Below are 24,368 nucleotides of genomic sequence, written 5' to 3'. Positions count from 1 at the left end.
ATGCTTAAATGGGATAGTGGTAGTTATTTTCGCTCTGCAACTACTGTTCTTCTAGTGAAATTGTCTGTTGTCATATATGTATGTTTTCTTCTTTAAAACTCAAAATAAACCGATATTCCTATTGTGGTGTACTCATTTATTGCGAATTTCTCAGTTATCCCAGTTGTAAGTGTTTGCTTGTTGTATGTAGTTTTTGGGTGGCTGTTGCAAGCTTGTTTTATTCGGCTTGAATTTTATGCATAAAACATTTTATAAAATATAAAATTAATTCTTTAACTAAATAAAGTAAATTCGAAAACATTAAAGGAGTGATTACATAAATAAACGAGTTAAATAATTCTACTAACTAAATGGAGTAAAAACGAGTAAAGAAATTCATTGAAATACAAATATTATAATTTCAAATAAATATTATATTAATAAGAAATGCAAAAATAAAATGAAGAAAAAAAATTGTTGGATGTCAACAACACGCGGTGTTCCCAAGCGGTCCCCCATCCAAGTACTAACCGCGCCCGACGCCCGACGCTGCTTAATTTCGGTGATCGGACGAGAACCGATGTTTTCAGCGTGGTATGGTCGTTGACAATTTATATCTCCACCAGTACACTCACTTCAAACAAACCAAATATGAATACCAACTATTTTATTCAATACCTACTATGCACCTAACGAGACCCTAATAAATTCATATACATACATATATTATATGAATTATTTCAATGAGTGTATAACGATTTAATACATATCCCTACCGTTTTCCAATTGTTAGTTTATGCCAAAATATTGGGTTAGCATCTTTTCGCTATATACATACATATATGTACTATATAATATTTCTAAATTTGGTAGCAATGCTTAAATGGGATAGTGGTAGTTATTTTCGCTCTGCAACTACTGTTCTTCTAGTGAAATTGTCTGTTGTCATATATGTATGTTTTCTTCTTTAAAACTCAAAATAAACCGATATTCCTATTGTGGTGTACTCATTTATTGCGAATTTCTCAGTTATCCCAGTTGTAAGTGTTTGCTTGTTGTATGTAGTTTTTGGGTGGCTGTTGCAAGCTTGTTTTATTCGGCTTGAATTTTATGCATAAAACATTTTATAAAATATAAAATTAATTCTTTAACTAAATAAAGTAAACTCGAAAACATTAAAGGAGTGATTACACAAATAAACGAGTTAAATAATTCTACTAACTAAATGGAGTAAAAACGAGTAAAGAAATTCATTGAAATACAAATAGCAAACGTTAATATAAGAGCAGAGTATAAAATTATAATTTCAAATAAATATTATATTAATAAGAAATGCAAAAATAAAATGAAGAAAAAAAAATTGTCCCCCAAGCGGTCCCCCATCCAAGTACTAACCGCGCCCGACGCTGCTTAATTTCGGTGATCGGACGAGAACCGATGTTTTCAGCGTGGTATGGTCGTTGACAATTTAAATCCCCACCAGTACACTCACTTCAAACAAACCAAATATGAATACCAACTATTTTATTCAATACCTATGCACCTAACGAGACCCTAATAAAATCATATGCATATATACATATATTATATGAATTATTTCAATGAGTGTATAACGATTTAATACATATCCCTACCGTTTTCCAATTGTTAGTTTATGCCAAAATATTGGGTTAGCATCTTTTCGCTATATACATACATATATGTACTATATAATTTATCTAAATTTGGTAGCAATGCTTAAATGGGATAGTGGTAGTTATTTTCGCTCTGCAACTACTGTTCTTCTAGTGAAATTGTCTGTTGTCATATATGTATGTTTTCTTCTTTAAAACTCAAAATAAACCGATATTCCTATTGTGGTGTACTCATTTATTGCGAATTTCTCAGTTATCCCAGTTGTAAGTGTTTGCTTGTTGTATGTAGTTTTTGGGTGGCTGTTGCAAGCTTGTTTTATTCGGCTTGAATTTTCGCATAAAACATTCTATAAAATATAAAATTAATTCTTTAACTAAATAAAGTAAACTCGAAAACATTAAAGGAGTGATTACACAAATAAACGAGTTAAATAATTCTACTAACTAAATGGAGTAAAAACGAGTAAAGAAATTCATTGAAATACAAATAGCAAACGTTAATATAAGAGCAGAGTATAAAATTATAATTTCAAATAAATATTATATTAATAAGAAATGCAAAAATAAAATGAAGAAAAAAAAATTGTTGGATGTCAACAACACGCGGTGTTCCCAAGCGGTCCCCCATCCAAGTACTAACCGCGCCCGACGCTGCTTAATTTCGGTGATCGGACGAGAACCGATGTTTTCAGCGTGGTATGGTCGTTGACAATTTAAATCCCCACCAGTACACTCACTTCAAACAAACCAAATATGAATACCAACTATTTTATTCAATACCTATGCACCTAACGAGACCCTAATAAAATCATATACATATATACATATATTATATGAATTATTTCAATGAGTGTACAACGATTTAATACATATCCCTACCGTTTTCCAATTGTTAGTTTATGCCAAAATATTGGGTTAGCATCTTTTCGCTATATACATACATATATGTACTATATAATATTTCTAAATTTGGTAGCAATGCTTAAATGGGATAGTGGTAGTTATTTTCGCTCTGCAACTACTGTTCTTCTAGTGAAATTGTCTGTTGTCATATATGTATGTTTTCTTCTTTAAAACTCAAAATAAACCGATATTCCTATTGTGGTGTACTCATTTATTGCGAATTTCTCAGTTATCCCAGTTGTAAGTGTTTGCTTGTTGTATGTAGTTTTTGGGTGGCTGTTGCAAGCTTATTTTATTCGGCTTGAATTTTATGCATAAAACATTTTATAAAATATAAAATTAATTCTTTAACTAAATAAAGTAAATTCGAAAACATTAAAGGAGTGATTACATAAATAAACGAGTTAAATAATTCTACTAACTAAATGGAGTAAAAACGAGTAAAGAAATTCATTGAAATACAAATATTATAATTTCAAATAAATATTATATTAATAAGAAATGCAAAAATAAAATGAAGAAAAAAAATTGTTGGATGTCAACAACACGCGGTGTTCCCAAGCGGTCCCCCATCCAAGTACTAACCGCGCCCGACGCTGCTTAATTTCGGTGATCGGACGAGAACCGATGTTTTCAGCGTGGTATGGTCGTTGACAATTTATATCTCCACCAGTACACTCACTTCAAACAAACCAAATATGAATACCAACTATTTTATTCAATACCTACTATGCACCTAACGAGACCCTAATAAATTCATATACATACATATATTATATGAATTATTTCAATGAGTGTATAACGATTTAATACATATCCCTACCGTTTTCCAATTGTTAGTTTATGCCAAAATATTGGGTTAGCATCTTTTCGCTATATACATACATATATGTACTATATAATATTTCTAAATTTGGTAGCAATGCTTAAATGGGATAGTGGTAGTTATTTTCGCTCTGCAACTACTGTTCTTCTAGTGAAATTGTCTGTTGTCATATATGTATGTTTTCTTCTTTAAAACTCAAAATAAACCGATATTCCTATTGTGGTGTACTCATTTATTGCGAATTTCTCAGTTATCCCAGTTGTAAGTGTTTGCTTGTTGTATGTAGTTTTTGGGTGGCTGTTGCAAGCTTGTTTTATTCGGCTTGAATTTTATGCATAAAACATTTTATAAAATATAAAATTAATTCTTTAACTAAATAAAGTAAATTCGAAAACATTAAAGGAGTGATTACATAAATAAACGAGTTAAATAATTCTACTAACTAAATGGAGTAAAAACGAGTAAAGAAATTCATTGAAATACAAATATTATAATTTCAAATAAATATTATATTAATAAGAAATGCAAAAATAAAATGAAGAAAAAAAATTGTTGGATGTCAACAACACGCGGTGTTCCCAAGCGGTCCCCCATCCAAGTACTAACCGCGCCCGACGCTGCTTAATTTCGGTGATCGGACGAGAACCGATGTTTTCAGCGTGGTATGGTCGTTGACAATTTATATCTCCACCAGTACACTCACTTCAAACAAACCAAATATGAATACCAACTATTTTATTCAATACCTATGCACCTAACGAGACCCAAATAAAATCATATACATATATACATATATTATATGAATTATTTCAATAAGTGTATAACGATTTAATACATATCCCTACCGTTTTCCAATTGTTAGTTTATGCCAAAATATTGGGTTAGCATCTTTTCGCTATATACATACATATATGTACTATATAATATTTCTAAATTTGGTAGCAATGCTTAAATGGGATAGTGGTAGTTATTTTCGCTCTGCAACTACTGTTCTTCTAGTGAAATTGTCTGTTGTCATATATGTATGTTTTCTTCTTTAAAACTCAAAATAAACCGATATTCCTATTGTGGTGTACTCATTTATTGCGAATTTCTCAGTTATCCCAGTTGTAAGTGTTTGCTTGTTGTATGTAGTTTTTGGGTGGCTGTTGCAAGCTTGTTTTATTCGGCTTGAATTTTATGCATAAAACATTTTATAAAATATAAAATTAATTCTTTAACTAAATAAAGTAAATTCGAAAACATTAAAGGAGTGATTACATAAATAAACGAGTTAAATAATTCTACTAACTAAATGGAGTAAAAACGAGTAAAGAAATTCATTGAAATACAAATATTATAATTTCAAATAAATATTATATTAATAAGAAATGCAAAAATAAAATGAAGAAAAAAAATTGTTGGATGTCAACAACACGCGGTGTTCCCAAGCGGTCCCCCATCCAAGTACTAACCGCGCCCGACGCTGCTTAATTTCGGTGATCGGACGAGAACCGATGTTTTCAGCGTGGTATGGTCGTTGACAATTTATATCTCCACCAGTACACTCACTTCAAACAAACCAAATATGAATACCAACTATTTTATTCAATACCTACTATGCACCTAACGAGACCCTAATAAATTCATATACATACATATATTATATGAATTATTTCAATGAGTGTATAACGATTTAATACATATCCCTACCGTTTTCCAATTGTTAGTTTATGCCAAAATATTGGGTTAGCATCTTTTCGCTATATACATACATATATGTACTATATAATATTTCTAAATTTGGTAGCAATGCTTAAATGGGATAGTGGTAGTTATTTTCGCTCTGCAACTACTGTTCTTCTAGTGAAATTGTCTGTTGTCATATATGTATGTTTTCTTCTTTAAAACTCAAAATAAACCGATATTCCTATTGTGGTGTACTCATTTATTGCGAATTTCTCAGTTATCCCAGTTGTAAGTGTTTGCTTGTTGTATGTAGTTTTTGGGTGGCTGTTGCAAGCTTGTTTTATTCGGCTTGAATTTTATGCATAAAACATTTTATAAAATATAAAATTAATTCTTTAACTAAATAAAGTAAACTCGAAAACATTAAAGGAGTGATTACACAAATAAACGAGTTAAATAATTCTACTAACTAAATGGAGTAAAAACGAGTAAAGAAATTCATTGAAATACAAATAGCAAACGTTAATATAAGAGCAGAGTATAAAATTATAATTTCAAATAAATATTATATTAATAAGAAATGCAAAAATAAAATGAAGAAAAAAAAATTGTCCCCCAAGCGGTCCCCCATCCAAGTACTAACCGCGCCCGACGCTGCTTAATTTCGGTGATCGGACGAGAACCGATGTTTTCAGCGTGGTATGGTCGTTGACAATTTAAATCCCCACCAGTACACTCACTTCAAACAAACCAAATATGAATACCAACTATTTTATTCAATACCTATGCACCTAACGAGACCCTAATAAAATCATATGCATATATACATATATTATATGAATTATTTCAATGAGTGTATAACGATTTAATACATATCCCTACCGTTTTCCAATTGTTAGTTTATGCCAAAATATTGGGTTAGCATCTTTTCGCTATATACATACATATATGTACTATATAATTTATCTAAATTTGGTAGCAATGCTTAAATGGGATAGTGGTAGTTATTTTCGCTCTGCAACTACTGTTCTTCTAGTGAAATTGTCTGTTGTCATATATGTATGTTTTCTTCTTTAAAACTCAAAATAAACCGATATTCCTATTGTGGTGTACTCATTTATTGCGAATTTCTCAGTTATCCCAGTTGTAAGTGTTTGCTTGTTGTATGTAGTTTTTGGGTGGCTGTTGCAAGCTTGTTTTATTCGGCTTGAATTTTCGCATAAAACATTCTATAAAATATAAAATTAATTCTTTAACTAAATAAAGTAAACTCGAAAACATTAAAGGAGTGATTACACAAATAAACGAGTTAAATAATTCTACTAACTAAATGGAGTAAAAACGAGTAAAGAAATTCATTGAAATACAAATAGCAAACGTTAATATAAGAGCAGAGTATAAAATTATAATTTCAAATAAATATTATATTAATAAGAAATGCAAAAATAAAATGAAGAAAAAAAAATTGTTGGATGTCAACAACACGCGGTGTTCCCAAGCGGTCCCCCATCCAAGTACTAACCGCGCCCGACGCTGCTTAATTTCGGTGATCGGACGAGAACCGATGTTTTCAGCGTGGTATGGTCGTTGACAATTTAAATCCCCACCAGTACACTCACTTCAAACAAACCAAATATGAATACCAACTATTTTATTCAATACCTATGCACCTAACGAGACCCTAATAAAATCATATACATATATACATATATTATATGAATTATTTCAATGAGTGTACAACGATTTAATACATATCCCTACCGTTTTCCAATTGTTAGTTTATGCCAAAATATTGGGTTAGCATCTTTTCGCTATATACATACATATATGTACTATATAATATTTCTAAATTTGGTAGCAATGCTTAAATGGGATAGTGGTAGTTATTTTCGCTCTGCAACTACTGTTCTTCTAGTGAAATTGTCTGTTGTCATATATGTATGTTTTCTTCTTTAAAACTCAAAATAAACCGATATTCCTATTGTGGTGTACTCATTTATTGCGAATTTCTCAGTTATCCCAGTTGTAAGTGTTTGCTTGTTGTATGTAGTTTTTGGGTGGCTGTTGCAAGCTTATTTTATTCGGCTTGAATTTTATGCATAAAACATTTTATAAAATATAAAATTAATTCTTTAACTAAATAAAGTAAATTCGAAAACATTAAAGGAGTGATTACATAAATAAACGAGTTAAATAATTCTACTAACTAAATGGAGTAAAAACGAGTAAAGAAATTCATTGAAATACAAATATTATAATTTCAAATAAATATTATATTAATAAGAAATGCAAAAATAAAATGAAGAAAAAAAATTGTTGGATGTCAACAACACGCGGTGTTCCCAAGCGGTCCCCCATCCAAGTACTAACCGCGCCCGACGCTGCTTAATTTCGGTGATCGGACGAGAACCGATGTTTTCAGCGTGGTATGGTCGTTGACAATTTATATCTCCACCAGTACACTCACTTCAAACAAACCAAATATGAATACCAACTATTTTATTCAATACCTACTATGCACCTAACGAGACCCTAATAAATTCATATACATACATATATTATATGAATTATTTCAATGAGTGTATAACGATTTAATACATATCCCTACCGTTTTCCAATTGTTAGTTTATGCCAAAATATTGGGTTAGCATCTTTTCGCTATATACATACATATATGTACTATATAATATTTCTAAATTTGGTAGCAATGCTTAAATGGGATAGTGGTAGTTATTTTCGCTCTGCAACTACTGTTCTTCTAGTGAAATTGTCTGTTGTCATATATGTATGTTTTCTTCTTTAAAACTCAAAATAAACCGATATTCCTATTGTGGTGTACTCATTTATTGCGAATTTCTCAGTTATCCCAGTTGTAAGTGTTTGCTTGTTGTATGTAGTTTTTGGGTGGCTGTTGCAAGCTTGTTTTATTCGGCTTGAATTTTATGCATAAAACATTTTATAAAATATAAAATTAATTCTTTAACTAAATAAAGTAAATTCGAAAACATTAAAGGAGTGATTACATAAATAAACGAGTTAAATAATTCTACTAACTAAATGGAGTAAAAACGAGTAAAGAAATTCATTGAAATACAAATATTATAATTTCAAATAAATATTATATTAATAAGAAATGCAAAAATAAAATGAAGAAAAAAAATTGTTGGATGTCAACAACACGCGGTGTTCCCAAGCGGTCCCCCATCCAAGTACTAACCGCGCCCGACGCTGCTTAATTTCGGTGATCGGACGAGAACCGATGTTTTCAGCGTGGTATGGTCGTTGACAATTTATATCTCCACCAGTACACTCACTTCAAACAAACCAAATATGAATACCAACTATTTTATTCAATACCTATGCACCTAACGAGACCCAAATAAAATCATATACATATATACATATATTATATGAATTATTTCAATAAGTGTATAACGATTTAATACATATCCCTACCGTTTTCCAATTGTTAGTTTATGCCAAAATATTGGGTTAGCATCTTTTCGCTATATACATACATATATGTACTATATAATATTTCTAAATTTGGTAGCAATGCTTAAATGGGATAGTGGTAGTTATTTTCGCTCTGCAACTACTGTTCTTCTAGTGAAATTGTCTGTTGTCATATATGTATGTTTTCTTCTTTAAAACTCAAAATAAACCGATATTCCTATTGTGGTGTACTCATTTATTGCGAATTTCTCAGTTATCCCAGTTGTAAGTGTTTGCTTGTTGTATGTAGTTTTTGGGTGGCTGTTGCAAGCTTGTTTTATTCGGCTTGAATTTTATGCATAAAACATTTTATAAAATATAAAATTAATTCTTTAACTAAATAAAGTAAATTCGAAAACATTAAAGGAGTGATTACATAAATAAACGAGTTAAATAATTCTACTAACTAAATGGAGTAAAAACGAGTAAAGAAATTCATTGAAATACAAATATTATAATTTCAAATAAATATTATATTAATAAGAAATGCAAAAATAAAATGAAGAAAAAAAATTGTTGGATGTCAACAACACGCGGTGTTCCCAAGCGGTCCCCCATCCAAGTACTAACCGCGCCCGACGCTGCTTAATTTCGGTGATCGGACGAGAACCGATGTTTTCAGCGTGGTATGGTCGTTGACAATTTATATCTCCACCAGTACACTCACTTCAAACAAACCAAATATGAATACCAACTATTTTATTCAATACCTACTATGCACCTAACGAGACCCTAATAAATTCATATACATACATATATTATATGAATTATTTCAATGAGTGTATAACGATTTAATACATATCCCTACCGTTTTCCAATTGTTAGTTTATGCCAAAATATTGGGTTAGCATCTTTTCGCTATATACATACATATATGTACTATATAATATTTCTAAATTTGGTAGCAATGCTTAAATGGGATAGTGGTAGTTATTTTCGCTCTGCAACTACTGTTCTTCTAGTGAAATTGTCTGTTGTCATATATGTATGTTTTCTTCTTTAAAACTCAAAATAAACCGATATTCCTATTGTGGTGTACTCATTTATTGCGAATTTCTCAGTTATCCCAGTTGTAAGTGTTTGCTTGTTGTATGTAGTTTTTGGGTGGCTGTTGCAAGCTTGTTTTATTCGGCTTGAATTTTATGCATAAAACATTTTATAAAATATAAAATTAATTCTTTAACTAAATAAAGTAAACTCGAAAACATTAAAGGAGTGATTACACAAATAAACGAGTTAAATAATTCTACTAACTAAATGGAGTAAAAACGAGTAAAGAAATTCATTGAAATACAAATAGCAAACGTTAATATAAGAGCAGAGTATAAAATTATAATTTCAAATAAATATTATATTAATAAGAAATGCAAAAATAAAATGAAGAAAAAAAAATTGTCCCCCAAGCGGTCCCCCATCCAAGTACTAACCGCGCCCGACGCTGCTTAATTTCGGTGATCGGACGAGAACCGATGTTTTCAGCGTGGTATGGTCGTTGACAATTTAAATCCCCACCAGTACACTCACTTCAAACAAACCAAATATGAATACCAACTATTTTATTCAATACCTATGCACCTAACGAGACCCTAATAAAATCATATGCATATATACATATATTATATGAATTATTTCAATGAGTGTATAACGATTTAATACATATCCCTACCGTTTTCCAATTGTTAGTTTATGCCAAAATATTGGGTTAGCATCTTTTCGCTATATACATACATATATGTACTATATAATTTATCTAAATTTGGTAGCAATGCTTAAATGGGATAGTGGTAGTTATTTTCGCTCTGCAACTACTGTTCTTCTAGTGAAATTGTCTGTTGTCATATATGTATGTTTTCTTCTTTAAAACTCAAAATAAACCGATATTCCTATTGTGGTGTACTCATTTATTGCGAATTTCTCAGTTATCCCAGTTGTAAGTGTTTGCTTGTTGTATGTAGTTTTTGGGTGGCTGTTGCAAGCTTGTTTTATTCGGCTTGAATTTTCGCATAAAACATTCTATAAAATATAAAATTAATTCTTTAACTAAATAAAGTAAACTCGAAAACATTAAAGGAGTGATTACACAAATAAACGAGTTAAATAATTCTACTAACTAAATGGAGTAAAAACGAGTAAAGAAATTCATTGAAATACAAATAGCAAACGTTAATATAAGAGCAGAGTATAAAATTATAATTTCAAATAAATATTATATTAATAAGAAATGCAAAAATAAAATGAAGAAAAAAAAATTGTTGGATGTCAACAACACGCGGTGTTCCCAAGCGGTCCCCCATCCAAGTACTAACCGCGCCCGACGCTGCTTAATTTCGGTGATCGGACGAGAACCGATGTTTTCAGCGTGGTATGGTCGTTGACAATTTAAATCCCCACCAGTACACTCACTTCAAACAAACCAAATATGAATACCAACTATTTTATTCAATACCTATGCACCTAACGAGACCCTAATAAAATCATATACATATATACATATATTATATGAATTATTTCAATGAGTGTACAACGATTTAATACATATCCCTACCGTTTTCCAATTGTTAGTTTATGCCAAAATATTGGGTTAGCATCTTTTCGCTATATACATACATATGTATATGTACTATATAATATTTCTAAATTTGGTAGCAATGCTTAAATGGGATAGTGGTAGTTATTTTCGCTCTGCAACTACTGTTCTTCTAGTGAAATTGTCTGTTGTCATATATGTATGTTTTCTTCTTTAAAACTCAAAATAAACCGATATTCCTATTGTGGTGTACTCATTTATTGCGAATTTCTCAGTTATCCCAGTTGTAAGTGTTTGCTTGTTGTATGTAGTTTTTGGGTGGCTGTTGCAAGCTTATTTTATTCGGCTTGAATTTTATGCATAAAACATTTTATAAAATATAAAATTAATTCTTTAACTAAATAAAGTAAATTCGAAAACATTAAAGGAGTGATTACATAAATAAACGAGTTAAATAATTCTACTAACTAAATGGAGTAAAAACGAGTAAAGAAATTCATTGAAATACAAATATTATAATTTCAAATAAATATTATATTAATAAGAAATGCAAAAATAAAATGAAGAAAAAAAATTGTTGGATGTCAACAACACGCGGTGTTCCCAAGCGGTCCCCCATCCAAGTACTAACCGCGCCCGACGCCCGACGCTGCTTAATTTCGGTGATCGGACGAGAACCGATGTTTTCAGCGTGGTATGGTCGTTGACAATTTATATCTCCACCAGTACACTCACTTCAAACAAACCAAATATGAATACCAACTATTTTATTCAATACCTACTATGCACCTAACGAGACCCTAATAAATTCATATACATACATATATTATATGAATTATTTCAATGAGTGTATAACGATTTAATACATATCCCTACCGTTTTCCAATTGTTAGTTTATGCCAAAATATTGGGTTAGCATCTTTTCGCTATATACATACATATATGTACTATATAATATTTCTAAATTTGGTAGCAATGCTTAAATGGGATAGTGGTAGTTATTTTCGCTCTGCAACTACTGTTCTTCTAGTGAAATTGTCTGTTGTCATATATGTATGTTTTCTTCTTTAAAACTCAAAATAAACCGATATTCCTATTGTGGTGTACTCATTTATTGCGAATTTCTCAGTTATCCCAGTTGTAAGTGTTTGCTTGTTGTATGTAGTTTTTGGGTGGCTGTTGCAAGCTTGTTTTATTCGGCTTGAATTTTATGCATAAAACATTTTATAAAATATAAAATTAATTCTTTAACTAAATAAAGTAAATTCGAAAACATTAAAGGAGTGATTACATAAATAAACGAGTTAAATAATTCTACTAACTAAATGGAGTAAAAACGAGTAAAGAAATTCATTGAAATACAAATATTATAATTTCAAATAAATATTATATTAATAAGAAATGCAAAAATAAAATGAAGAAAAAAAATTGTTGGATGTCAACAACAACACGCGGTGTTCCCAAGCGGTCCCCCATCCAAGTACTAACCGCGCCCGACGCTGCTTAATTTCGGTGATCGGACGAGAACCGATGTTTTCAGCGTGGTATGGTCGTTGACAATTTATATCTCCACCAGTACACTCACTTCAAACAAACCAAATATGAATACCAACTATTTTATTCAATACCTATGCACCTAACGAGACCCAAATAAAATCATATACATATATACATATATTATATGAATTATTTCAATAAGTGTATAACGATTTAATACATATCCCTACCGTTTTCCAATTGTTAGTTTATGCCAAAATATTGGGTTAGCATCTTTTCGCTATATACATACATATATGTACTATATAATATTTCTAAATTTGGTAGCAATGCTTAAATGGGATAGTGGTAGTTATTTTCGCTCTGCAACTACTGTTCTTCTAGTGAAATTGTCTGTTGTCATATATGTATGTTTTCTTCTTTAAAACTCAAAATAAACCGATATTCCTATTGTGGTGTACTCATTTATTGCGAATTTCTCAGTTATCCCAGTTGTAAGTGTTTGCTTGTTGTATGTAGTTTTTGGGTGGCTGTTGCAAGCTTGTTTTATTCGGCTTGAATTTTATGCATAAAACATTTTATAAAATATAAAATTAATTCTTTAACTAAATAAAGTAAATTCGAAAACATTAAAGGAGTGATTACATAAATAAACGAGTTAAATAATTCTACTAACTAAATGGAGTAAAAACGAGTAAAGAAATTCATTGAAATACAAATATTATAATTTCAAATAAATATTATATTAATAAGAAATGCAAAAATAAAATGAAGAAAAAAAATTGTTGGATGTCAACAACACGCGGTGTTCCCAAGCGGTCCCCCATCCAAGTACTAACCGCGCCCGACGCCCGACGCTGCTTAATTTCGGTGATCGGACGAGAACCGATGTTTTCAGCGTGGTATGGTCGTTGACAATTTATATCTCCACCAGTACACTCACTTCAAACAAACCAAATATGAATACCAACTATTTTATTCAATACCTATGCACCTAACGAGACCCAAATAAAATCATATACATATATACATATAATATATGAATTATTTCAATAAGTGTATAACGATTTAATACATATCCCTACCGTTTTCCAATTGTTAGTTTATGCCAAAATATTGGGTTAGCATCTTTTCGCTATATACATACATATATGTACTATATAATATTTCTAAATTTGGTAGCAATGCTTAAATGGGATAGTGATAGTTATTTTCGCTCTGCAACTACTGTTCTTCTAGTGAAATTGTCTGTTGTCATATATGTATGTTTTCTTCTTTAAAACTCAAAATAAACCGATATTCCTATTGTGGTGTACTCATTTATTGCGAATTTCTCAGTTATCCCAGTTGTAAGTGTTTGCTTGTTGTATGTAGTTTTTGGGTGGCTGTTGCAAGCTTGTTTTATTCGGCTTGAATTTTCGCATAAAACATTTTATAAAATATAAAATTAATTCTTTAACTAAATAAAGTAAACTCGAAAACATTAAAGGAGTGATTACACAAATAAACGAGTTAAATAATTCTACTAACTAAATGGAGTAAAAACGAGTAAAGAAATTCATTGAAATACAAATAGCAAACGTTAATATAAGAGCAGAGTATAAAATTATAATTTCAAATAAATATTATATTAATAAGAAATGCAAAAATAAAATGAAGAAAAAAAAATTGTTGGATGTCAACAACACGCGGTGTTCCCAAGCGGTCCCCCATCCAAGTACTAACCGCGCCCGACGCTGCTTAATTTCGGTGATCGGACGAGAACCGATGTTTTCAGCGTGGTATGGTCGTTGACAATTTATATCTCCACCAGTACACTCACTTCAAACAAACCAAATATGAATACCAACTATTTTATTCAATACCTACTATGCACCTAACGAGACCCTAATAAATTCATATACATACATATATTATATGAATTATTTCAATGAGTGTATAACGATTTAATACATATCCCTACCGTTTTCCAATTGTTAGTTTATGCCAAAATATTGGGTTAGCATCTTTTCGCTACATACATACATATATGTACTATATAATATTTCTAAATTTGGTAGCAATGCTTAAATGGGATAGTGGTAGTTATTTTCGCTCTGCAACTACTGTTCTTCTAGTGAAATTGTCTGTTGTCATATATGTATGTTTTCTTCTTTAAAACTCAAAATAAACCGATATTCCTATTGTGGTGTACTCATTTATTGCGAATTTCTCAGTTATCCCAGTTGTAAGTGTTTGCTTGTTGTATGTAGTTTTTGGGTGGCTGTTGCAAGCTTGTTTTATTCGGCTTGAATTTTATGCATAAAACATTTTATAAAATATAAAATTAATTCTTTAACTAAATAAAGTAAATTCGAAAACATTAAAGGAGTGATTACATAAATAAACGAGTTAAATAATTCTACTAACTAAATGGAGTAAAAACGAGTAAAGAAATTCAAATATTATAATTTCAAATAAATATTATATTAATAAGAAATGCAAAAATAAAATGAAGAAAAAAAAATTGTTGGATGTCAACAACACGCGGTGTTCCCAAGCGGTCCCCCATCCAAGTACTAACCGCGCCCGACGCTGCTTAATTTCGGTGATCGGACGAGAACCGATGTTTTCAACGTGGTATGGTCGTTGACAATTTAAATCCCCACCAGTACACTCACTTCAAACAAACCAAATATGAATACCAACTATTTTATTCAATACCTATGCACCTAACGAGACCCAAATAAAATCATATACATATATACATATATTATATGAATTATTTCAATAAGTGTATAACGATTTAATACATATCCCTACCGTTTTCCAATTGTTAGTTTATGCCAAAATATTGGGTTAGCATCTTTTCGCTATATACATACATATATGTACTATATAATATTTCTAAATTTGGTAGCAATGCTTAAATGGGATAGTGATAGTTATTTTCGCTCTGCAACTACTGTTCTTCTAGTGAAATTGTCTGTTGTCATATATGTATGTTTTCTTCTTTAAAACTCAAAATAAACCGATATTCCTATTGTGGTGTACTCATTTATTGCGAATTTCTCAGTTATCCCAGTTGTAAGTGTTTGCTTGTTGTATGTAGTTTTTGGGTGGCTGTTGCAAGCTTGTTTTATTCGGCTTGAATTTTCGCATAAAACATTTTATAAAATATAAAATTAATTCTTTAACTAAATAAAGTAAACTCGAAAACATTAAAGGAGTGATTACACAAATAAACGAGTTAAATAATTCTACTAACTAAATGGAGTAAAAACGAGTAAAGAAATTCATTGAAATACAAATAGCAAACGTTAATATAAGAGCAGAGTATAAAATTATAATTTCAAATAAATATTATATTAATAAGAAATGCAAAAATAAAATGAAGAAAAAAAAATTGTCCCCCAAGCGGTCCCCCATCCAAGTACTAACCGCGCCCGACGCTGCTTAATTTCGGTGATCGGACGAGAACCGATGTTTTCAGCGTGGTATGGTCGTTGACAATTTAAATTCCCACCAGTACACTCACTTCAAACAAACCAAATATGAATACCAACTATTTTATTCAATACCTATGCACCTAACGAGACCCTAATAAATTCATATACATACATATATTATATGAATTATTTCAATGAGTGTATAACGATTTAATACATATCCCTACCGTTTTCCAATTGTTAGTTTATGCCAAAATATTGGGTTAGCATCTTTTCGCTATATACATACATATATGTACTATATAATATTTCTAAATTTGGTAGCAATGCTTAAATGGGATAGTGGTAGTTATTTTCGCTCTGCAACTACTGTTCTTCTAGTGAAATTGTCTGTTGTCATATATGTATGTTTTCTTCTTTAAAACTCAAAATAAACCGATATTCCTATTGTGGTGTACTCATTTATTGCGAATTTCTCAGTTATCCCAGTTGTAAGTGTTTGCTTGTTGTATGTAGTTTTTGGGTGGCTGTTGCAAGCTTGTTTTATTCGGCTTGAATTTTCGCATAAAACATTCTATAAAATATATAATTAATTCTTTAACTAAATAAAGTAAACTCGAAAACATTAAAGGAGTGATTACACAAATAAACGAGTTAAATAATTCTACTAACTAAATGGAGTAAAAACGAGTAAAGAAATTCATTGAAATACAAATAGCAAACGTTAATATAAGAGCAGAGTATAAAATTATAATTTCAAATAAATATTATATTAATAAGAAATGCAAAAATAAAATGAAGAAAAAAAATGGTTGGATGTCAACAACACGCGGTGTTCCCAAGCGGTCCCCCATCCAAGTACTAACCGCGCCCGACGCTGCTTAATTTCGGTGATCGGACGAGAACCGATGTTTTCAGCGTGGTATGGTCGTTGACAATTTAAATCCCCACCAGTACACTCACTTCAAACAAAACAAATATGAATACCAACTATTATATTGAATACCTATGCACATAACGAGACCCTAATAAAATCATATACATATATTATATGAATTATTTCAATGAGTGTATAACGATTTAATACATATCCCTACCATTTTCTAATTGTTAGTTTACGCTTAAATATTGGGTTAGCATCTTTTCGCTATCTACATGCATATACTATATAATATTTCTAAATTTGGTAGCAATGCTTAAATGGGATAGTGGTAGTTATTTTCGCTCTGCAACTACTGTTCTTCTAGTGAAATTGTCTGTTGTCATATATGTATGTTTTCTTCTTTAAAACTCAAAATAAACCGATATTCCTATTGTGGTGTACTCATTTATTGCGAATTTCTCAGTTATCCCAGTTGTAAGTGTTTGCTTGTTGTATGTAGTTTTTGGGTGGCTGTTGCAAGCTTGTTTTATTCGGCTTGAATTTTATGCATAAAACATTTTATAAAATATAAAATTAATTCTTTAACTAAATAAAGTAAATTCGAAAACATTAAAGGAGTGATTACATAAATAAACGAGTTAAATAATTCTACTAACTCAATGGAGTAAAAACGAGTAAAGAAATTCATTGAAATACAAATATTATAATTTCAAATAAATATTATATTAATAAGAAATGCAAAAATAAAATGAAGAAAAAAAATTGTTGGATGTCAACAACACGCGGTGTTCCCAAGCGGTCCCCCATCCAAGTACTAACCGCGCCCGACGCTGCTTAATTTCGGTGATCGGACGAGAACCGATGTTTTCAGCGTGGTATGGTCGTTGACAATTTAAATCCCCACCAGTACACTCACTTCAAACAAACCAAATATGAATACCAACTATTTTATTCAATACCTATGCACCTAACGAGACCCTAATAAAATCATATACATATATACATATATTATATGAATTATTTCAATGAGTGTATAACGATTTAATACATATCCCTACCGTTTCCAATTGTTAGTTTATGCCAAAATATTGGGTTAGCAACTTTTCGCTGTATACATACATATATGTACTATATAATATTTCTAAATTTGGTAGCAATGCTTAAATGGGATAGTGGTAGTTATTTTCGCTCTGTAACTACTGTTCTTCTAGTGAAATTGTCTGTTGTCATATATGTATGTTTTCTTCTTTAAAACTCAAAATAAACCGATATTCCTATTGTGGTGTACTCATTTATTGCGAATTTCTCAGTTATCCCAGTTGTAAGTGTTTGCTTGTTGTATGTAGTTTTTGGGTGGCTGTTGCAAGCTTGTTTTATTCGGCTTGAATTTTATGCATAAAACATTTTATAAAATATAAAATTAATTCTTTAACTAAATAAAGTAAATTCGAAAACATTAAAGGAGTGATTACACAAATAAACGAGTTAAATAATTCTACTAACTAAATGGAGTAAAAACGAGTAAAGAAATTCATTGAAATACAAATAGCAAACGTTAATATAAGAGCAGAGTATAAAATTATAATTTCAAATAAATATTATATTAATAAGAAATGCAAAAATAAAATGAAGAAAAAAAATTGTCCCCCAAGCGGTCCCCCATCCAAGTACTAACCGCGCCCGACGCTGCTTAATTTCGGTGATCGGACGAGAACCGATGTTTTCAGCGTGGTATGGTCGTTGACAATTTAAATCCCCACCAGTACACTCACTTCAAACAAACCAAATATGAATACCAACTATTTTATTCAATACCTATGCACCTAACGAGACCCTAATAAAATCATATACATATATACATATATTATATGAATTATTTCAATGAGTGTATAACGATTTAATACATATCCCTACCGTTTTCCAATTGTTAGTTTATGCCAAAATATTGGGTTAGCATCTTTTCGCTATATACATACATATATGTACTATATAATTTATCTAAATTTGGTAGCAATGCTTAAATGGGATAGTGGTAGTTATTTTCGCTCTGCAACTACTGTTCTTCTAGTGAAATTGTCTGTTGTCATATATGTATGTTTTCTTCTTTAAAACTCAAAATAAACCGATATTCCTATTGTGGTGTACTCATTTATTGCGAATTTCTCAGTTATCCCAGTTGTAAGTGTTTGCTTGTTGTATGTAGTTTTTGGGTGGCTGTTGCAAGCTTGTTTTATTCGGCTTGAATTTTATGCATAAAACATTTTATAAAATATAAAATTAATTCTTTAACTAAATAAAGTAAATTCGAAAACATTAAAGGAGTGATTACACAAATAAACGAGTTAAATAATTCTACTAACTAAATGGAGTAAAAACGAGTAAAGAAATTCATTGAAATACAAATAGCAAACGTTAATATAAGAGCAGAGTATAAAATTATAATTTCAAATAAATATTATATTAATAAGAAATGCAAAAATAAAATGAAGAAAAAAAATTGTTGGATGTCAACAACACGCGGTGTTCCCAAGCGGTCCCCCATCCAAGTACTAACCGCGCCCGACGCTGCTTAATTTCGGTGATCGGACGAGAACCGATGTTTTCAGCGTGGTATGGTCGTTGACAATTTAAATCCCCACCAGTACACTCACTTCAAACAAACCAAATATGAATACCAACTATTTTATTCAATACCTATGCACCTAACGAGACCCTAATAAAATCATATACATATATACATATATTATATGAATTATTTCAATGAGTGTATAACGATTTAATACATATCCCTACCGTTTCCAATTGTTAGTTTATGCCAAAATATTGGGTTAGCAACTTTTCGCTGTATACATACATATATGTACTATATAATATTTCTAAATTTGGTAGCAATGCTTAAATGGGATAGTGGTAGTTATTTTCGCTCTGTAACTACTGTTCTTCTAGTGAAATTGTCTGTTGTCATATATGTATGTTTTCTTCTTTAAAACTCAAAATAAACCGATATTCCTATTGTGGTGTACTCATTTATTGCGAATTTCTCAGTTATCCCAGTTGTAAGTGTTTGCTTGTTGTATGTAGTTTTTGGGTGGCTGTTGCAAGCTTGTTTTATTCGGATTGAATTTTATGCATAAAACATTTTATAATATATAAAATTAATTCTTTAACTAAATAAAGTAAACTCGAAAACATTAAAGGAGTGATTACATAAATAAACAAGTTAAATAATTCTACTAACTAAAAGGAGTAAAAACGAGTAAAGAAATTCATTGAAATACAAATAGCAAACGTTAATATAAGAGCAGAGTATAAAATTATAATTTCAAATAAATATTATATTAATAAGAAATGCAAAAATAAAATGAAGAAAAAAAATTGTTGGATGTCAACAACACGCGGTGTTCCCAAGCGGTCCCCCATCCAAGTACTAACCGCGCCCGACGCTGCTTAATTTCGGTGATCGGACGAGAACCGATGTTTTCAGCGTGGTATGGTCGTTGACAATTTAAATCCTCACCAGTACACTCACTTCAAACAAACCAAATATGAATACCAACTATTTTATTCAATACCTACTATGCACCTAACGAGACCCTAATAAATTCATATACATACATATATTATATGAATTATTTCAATGAGTGTATAACGATTTAATACATATCCCTACCGTTTTCCAATTGTTAGTTTATGCCAAAATATTGGGTTAGCATCTTTTCGCTATATACATACATATATGTACTATATAATATTTCTAAATTTGGTAGCAATGCTTAAATGGGATAGTGGTAGTTATTTTCGCTCTGCAACTACTGTTCTTCTAGTGAAATTGTCTGTTGTCATATATGTATGTTTTCTTCTTTAAAACTCAAAATAAACCGATATTCCTATTGTGGTGTACTCATTTATTGCGAATTTCTCAGTTATCCCAGTTGTAAGTGTTTGCTTGTTGTATGTAGTTTTTGGGTGGCTGTTGCAAGCTTGTTTTATTCGGCTTGAATTTTCGCATAAAACATTCTATAAAATATAAAATTAATTCTTTAACTAAATAAAGTAAATTCGAAAACATTAAAGGAGTGATTACATAAATAAACGAGTTAAATAATTCTACTAACTAAATGGAGTAAAAACGAGTAAAGAAATTCATTGAAATACAAATATTATAATTTCAAATAAATATTATATTAATAAGAAATGCAAAAATAAAATGAAGAAAAAAAATTGTTGGATGTCAACAACACGCGGTGTTCCCAAGCGGTCCCCCATCCAAGTACTAACCGCGCCCGACGCTGCTTAATTTCGGTGATCGGACGAGAACCGATGTTTTCAGCGTGGTATGGTCGTTGACAATTTATATCTCCACCAGTACACTCACTTCAAACAAACCAAATATGAATACCAACTATTATATTGAATACCTATGCACATAACGAGACCCTAATAAAATCATATACATATATTATATGAATTATTTCAATGAGTGTATAACGATTTAATACATATCCCTACCATTTTCTAATTGTTAGTTTACGCTTAAATATTGGGTTAGCATCTTTTCGCTATCTACATGCATATACTATATAATATTTCTAAATTTGGTAGCAATGCTTAAATGGGATAGTGGTAGTTATTTTCGCTCTGCAACTACTGTTCTTCTAGTGAAATTGTCTGTTGTCATATATGTATGTTTTCTTCTTTAAAACTCAAAATAAACCGATATTCCTATTGTGGTGTACTCATTTATTGCGAATTTCTCAGTTATCCCAGTTGTAAGTGTTTGCTTGTTGTATGTAGTTTTTGGGTGGCTGTTGCAAGCTTGTTTTATTCGGCTTGAATTTTCGCATAAAACATTCTATAAAATATAAAATTAATTCTTTAACTAAATAAAGTAAACTCGAAAACATTAAAGGAGTGATTACACAAATAAACGAGTTAAATAATTCTACTAACTAAATGGAGTAAAAACGAGTAAAGAAATTCATTGAAATACAAATAGCAAACGTTAATATAAGAGCAGAGTATAAAATTATAATTTCAAATAAATATTCTATTAATAAGAAATGCAAAAATAAAATGAAGAAAAAAAATTGTTGGATGTCAACAACACGCGGTGTTCCCAAGCGGTCCCCCATCCAAGTACTAACCGCGCCCGACGCTGCTTAATTTCGGTGATCGGACGAGAACCGATGTTTTCAGCGTGGTATGGTCGTTGACAATTTAAATCCCCACCAGTACACTCACTTCAAACAAAACAAATATGAATACCAACTATTATATTGAATACCTATGCACATAACGAGACCCTAATAAAATCATATACATATATTATATGAATTATTTCAATGAGTGTATAACGATTTAATACATATCCCTACCATTTTCTAATTGTTAGTTTACGCTTAAATATTGGGTTAGCATCTTTTCGCTATCTACATGCATATACTATATAATATTTCTAAATTTGGTAGCAATGCTTAAATGGGATAGTGGTAGTTATTTTCGCTCTGCAACTACTGTTCTTCTAGTGAAATTGTCTGTTGTCATATATGTATGTTTTCTTCTTTAAAACTCAAAATAAACCGATATTCCTATTGTGGTGTACTCATTTATTGCGAATTTCTCAGTTATCCCAGTTGTAAGTGTTTGCTTGTTGTATGTAGTTTTTGGGTGGCTGTTGCAAGCTTGTTTTATTCGGCTTGAATTTTCGCATAAAACATTTTATAAAATATAAAATTAATTCTTTAACTAAATAAAGTAAACTCGAAAACATTAAAGGAGTGATTACACAAATAAACGAGTTAAATAATTCTACTAACTAAATGGAGTAAAAACGAGTAAAGAAATTCATTGAAATACAAATATTATAATTTCAAATAAATATTATATTAATAAGAAATGCAAAAATAAAATGAAGAAAAAAAATTGTTGGATGTCAACAACACGCGGTGTTCCCAAGCGGTCCCCCATCCAAGTACTAACCGCGCCCGACGCTGCTTAATTTCGGTGATCGGACGAGAACCGATGTTTTCAGCGTGGTATGGTCGTTGACAATTTAAATCCCCACCAGTACACTCACTTCAAACAAACCAAATATGAATACCAACTATTTTATTCAATACCTATGCACCTAACGAGACCCTAATAAAATCATATACATATATACATATATTATATGAATTATTTCAATGAGTGTACAACGATTTAATACATATCCCTACCGTTTTCCAATTGTTAGTTTATGCCAAAATATTGGGTTAGCATCTTTTCGCTATATACATACATATATGTACTATATAATTTATCTAAATTTGGTAGCAATGCTTAAATGGGATAGTGGTAGTTATTTTCGCTCTGCAACTACTGTTCTTCTAGTGAAATTGTCTGTTGTCATATATGTATGTTTTCTTCTTTAAAACTCAAAATAAACCGATATTCCTATTGTGGTGTACTCATTTATTGCGAATTTCTCAGTTATCCCAGTTGTAAGTGTTTGCTTGTTGTATGTAGTTTTTGGGTGGCTGTTGCAAGCTTGTTTTATTCGGCTTGAATTTTCGCATAAAACATTTTATAAAATATAAAATTAATTCTTTAACTAAATAAAGTAAACTCGAAAACATTAAAGGAGTGATTACACAAATAAACGAGTTAAATAATTCTACTAACTAAATGGAGTAAAAACGAGTAAAGAAATTCATTGAAATACAAATAGCAAACGTTAATATAAGAGCAGAGTATAAAATTATAATTTCAAATAAATATTATATTAATAAGAAATGCAAAAATAAAATGAAGAAAAAAAAATTGTTGGATGTCAACAACACGCGGTGTTCCCAAGCGGTCCCCCATCCAAGTACTAACCGCGCCCGACGCTGCTTAATTTCGGTGATCGGACGAGAACCGATGTTTTCAGCGTGGTATGGTCGTTGACAATTTATGTCTCCACCAGTACACTCACTTCAAACAAACCAAATATGAATACCAACTATTTTATTCAATACCTACTATGCACCTAACGAGACCCTAATAAATTCATATACATACATATATTATATGAATTATTTCAATGAGTGTATAACGATTTAATACATATCCCTACCGTTTTCCAATTGTTAGTTTATGCCAAAATATTGGGTTAGCATCTTTTCGCTATATACATACATATATGTACTATATAATATTTCTAAATTTGGTAGCAATGCTTAAATGGGATAGTGGTAGTTATTTTCGCTCTGCAACTACTGTTCTTCTAGTGAAATTGTCTGTTGTCATATATGTATGTTTTCTTCTTTAAAACTCAAAATAAACCGATATTCCTATTGTGGTGTACTCATTTATTGCGAATTTCTCAGTTATCCCAGTTGTAAGTGTTTGCTTGTTGTATGTAGTTTTTGGGTGGCTGTTGCAAGCTTGTTTTATTCGGCTTGAATTTTATGCATAAAACATTTTATAAAATATAAAATTAATTCTTTAACTAAATAAAGTAAATTCGAAAACATTAAAGGAGTGATTACATAAATAAGCGAGTTAA

At 30.7% G+C, this 24,368-nt stretch overlaps 20 non-coding genes and 3 pseudogenes across 20 annotated transcripts; all 23 read right to left on the bottom strand.

The window, feature by feature from the left end:
• Positions 1-461: 461 nt before the first annotated feature.
• On the bottom strand, positions 462-587 carry LOC129239795 (5S ribosomal RNA; annotated as a pseudogene).
• Positions 588-2,204: 1,617 nt separating this feature from the next.
• LOC129239985 (5S ribosomal RNA) lies at positions 2,205-2,323 on the bottom strand. Its single transcript, XR_008582021.1, has one exon. It is a non-coding gene; the product is annotated as a 5S ribosomal RNA (ribosomal RNA).
• A 729-nt stretch (positions 2,324-3,052) lies between these two features.
• Positions 3,053-3,171, bottom strand: LOC129239983 (5S ribosomal RNA). The gene has a single exon (XR_008582020.1). It is a non-coding gene; the product is annotated as a 5S ribosomal RNA (ribosomal RNA).
• Positions 3,172-3,899: 728 nt separating this feature from the next.
• On the bottom strand, positions 3,900-4,018 carry LOC129239982 (5S ribosomal RNA). Its single transcript, XR_008582019.1, has one exon. It is a non-coding gene; the product is annotated as a 5S ribosomal RNA (ribosomal RNA).
• Positions 4,019-4,747: 729 nt separating this feature from the next.
• LOC129239980 (5S ribosomal RNA) lies at positions 4,748-4,866 on the bottom strand. The gene has a single exon (XR_008582017.1). It is a non-coding gene; the product is annotated as a 5S ribosomal RNA (ribosomal RNA).
• A 1,617-nt stretch (positions 4,867-6,483) lies between these two features.
• LOC129239979 (5S ribosomal RNA) lies at positions 6,484-6,602 on the bottom strand. The gene has a single exon (XR_008582016.1). It is a non-coding gene; the product is annotated as a 5S ribosomal RNA (ribosomal RNA).
• Positions 6,603-7,331: 729 nt separating this feature from the next.
• LOC129239978 (5S ribosomal RNA) lies at positions 7,332-7,450 on the bottom strand. The gene has a single exon (XR_008582015.1). It is a non-coding gene; the product is annotated as a 5S ribosomal RNA (ribosomal RNA).
• Positions 7,451-8,178: 728 nt separating this feature from the next.
• On the bottom strand, positions 8,179-8,297 carry LOC129239977 (5S ribosomal RNA). Its single transcript, XR_008582014.1, has one exon. It is a non-coding gene; the product is annotated as a 5S ribosomal RNA (ribosomal RNA).
• A 729-nt stretch (positions 8,298-9,026) lies between these two features.
• LOC129239976 (5S ribosomal RNA) lies at positions 9,027-9,145 on the bottom strand. Its single transcript, XR_008582013.1, has one exon. It is a non-coding gene; the product is annotated as a 5S ribosomal RNA (ribosomal RNA).
• A 1,617-nt stretch (positions 9,146-10,762) lies between these two features.
• Positions 10,763-10,881, bottom strand: LOC129239975 (5S ribosomal RNA). Its single transcript, XR_008582012.1, has one exon. It is a non-coding gene; the product is annotated as a 5S ribosomal RNA (ribosomal RNA).
• A 733-nt stretch (positions 10,882-11,614) lies between these two features.
• LOC129239794 (5S ribosomal RNA) lies at positions 11,615-11,740 on the bottom strand (annotated as a pseudogene).
• A 731-nt stretch (positions 11,741-12,471) lies between these two features.
• LOC129239780 (5S ribosomal RNA) lies at positions 12,472-12,590 on the bottom strand. Its single transcript, XR_008581935.1, has one exon. It is a non-coding gene; the product is annotated as a 5S ribosomal RNA (ribosomal RNA).
• A 729-nt stretch (positions 12,591-13,319) lies between these two features.
• Positions 13,320-13,445, bottom strand: LOC129239793 (5S ribosomal RNA; annotated as a pseudogene).
• Positions 13,446-14,205: 760 nt separating this feature from the next.
• LOC129239974 (5S ribosomal RNA) lies at positions 14,206-14,324 on the bottom strand. Its single transcript, XR_008582011.1, has one exon. It is a non-coding gene; the product is annotated as a 5S ribosomal RNA (ribosomal RNA).
• Positions 14,325-15,043: 719 nt separating this feature from the next.
• LOC129239773 (5S ribosomal RNA) lies at positions 15,044-15,162 on the bottom strand. Its single transcript, XR_008581928.1, has one exon. It is a non-coding gene; the product is annotated as a 5S ribosomal RNA (ribosomal RNA).
• A 1,612-nt stretch (positions 15,163-16,774) lies between these two features.
• On the bottom strand, positions 16,775-16,893 carry LOC129239973 (5S ribosomal RNA). Its single transcript, XR_008582010.1, has one exon. It is a non-coding gene; the product is annotated as a 5S ribosomal RNA (ribosomal RNA).
• Positions 16,894-17,610: 717 nt separating this feature from the next.
• LOC129239972 (5S ribosomal RNA) lies at positions 17,611-17,729 on the bottom strand. Its single transcript, XR_008582009.1, has one exon. It is a non-coding gene; the product is annotated as a 5S ribosomal RNA (ribosomal RNA).
• A 1,616-nt stretch (positions 17,730-19,345) lies between these two features.
• LOC129239971 (5S ribosomal RNA) lies at positions 19,346-19,464 on the bottom strand. Its single transcript, XR_008582008.1, has one exon. It is a non-coding gene; the product is annotated as a 5S ribosomal RNA (ribosomal RNA).
• A 759-nt stretch (positions 19,465-20,223) lies between these two features.
• LOC129239969 (5S ribosomal RNA) lies at positions 20,224-20,342 on the bottom strand. The gene has a single exon (XR_008582006.1). It is a non-coding gene; the product is annotated as a 5S ribosomal RNA (ribosomal RNA).
• Positions 20,343-21,069: 727 nt separating this feature from the next.
• LOC129239968 (5S ribosomal RNA) lies at positions 21,070-21,188 on the bottom strand. The gene has a single exon (XR_008582005.1). It is a non-coding gene; the product is annotated as a 5S ribosomal RNA (ribosomal RNA).
• Positions 21,189-21,935: 747 nt separating this feature from the next.
• LOC129239967 (5S ribosomal RNA) lies at positions 21,936-22,054 on the bottom strand. The gene has a single exon (XR_008582004.1). It is a non-coding gene; the product is annotated as a 5S ribosomal RNA (ribosomal RNA).
• A 716-nt stretch (positions 22,055-22,770) lies between these two features.
• On the bottom strand, positions 22,771-22,889 carry LOC129239966 (5S ribosomal RNA). Its single transcript, XR_008582003.1, has one exon. It is a non-coding gene; the product is annotated as a 5S ribosomal RNA (ribosomal RNA).
• Positions 22,890-23,649: 760 nt separating this feature from the next.
• Positions 23,650-23,768, bottom strand: LOC129239965 (5S ribosomal RNA). The gene has a single exon (XR_008582002.1). It is a non-coding gene; the product is annotated as a 5S ribosomal RNA (ribosomal RNA).
• Positions 23,769-24,368: the final 600 nt, after the last annotated feature.

Source organism: Anastrepha obliqua, chromosome 2 (assembly GCF_027943255.1).
Source record: "Anastrepha obliqua isolate idAnaObli1 chromosome 2, idAnaObli1_1.0, whole genome shotgun sequence".
Taxonomy (NCBI): Eukaryota; Metazoa; Arthropoda; class Insecta; order Diptera; family Tephritidae; genus Anastrepha; species Anastrepha obliqua.
This window is presented reverse-complemented; position numbering and strand designations above follow the sequence as displayed.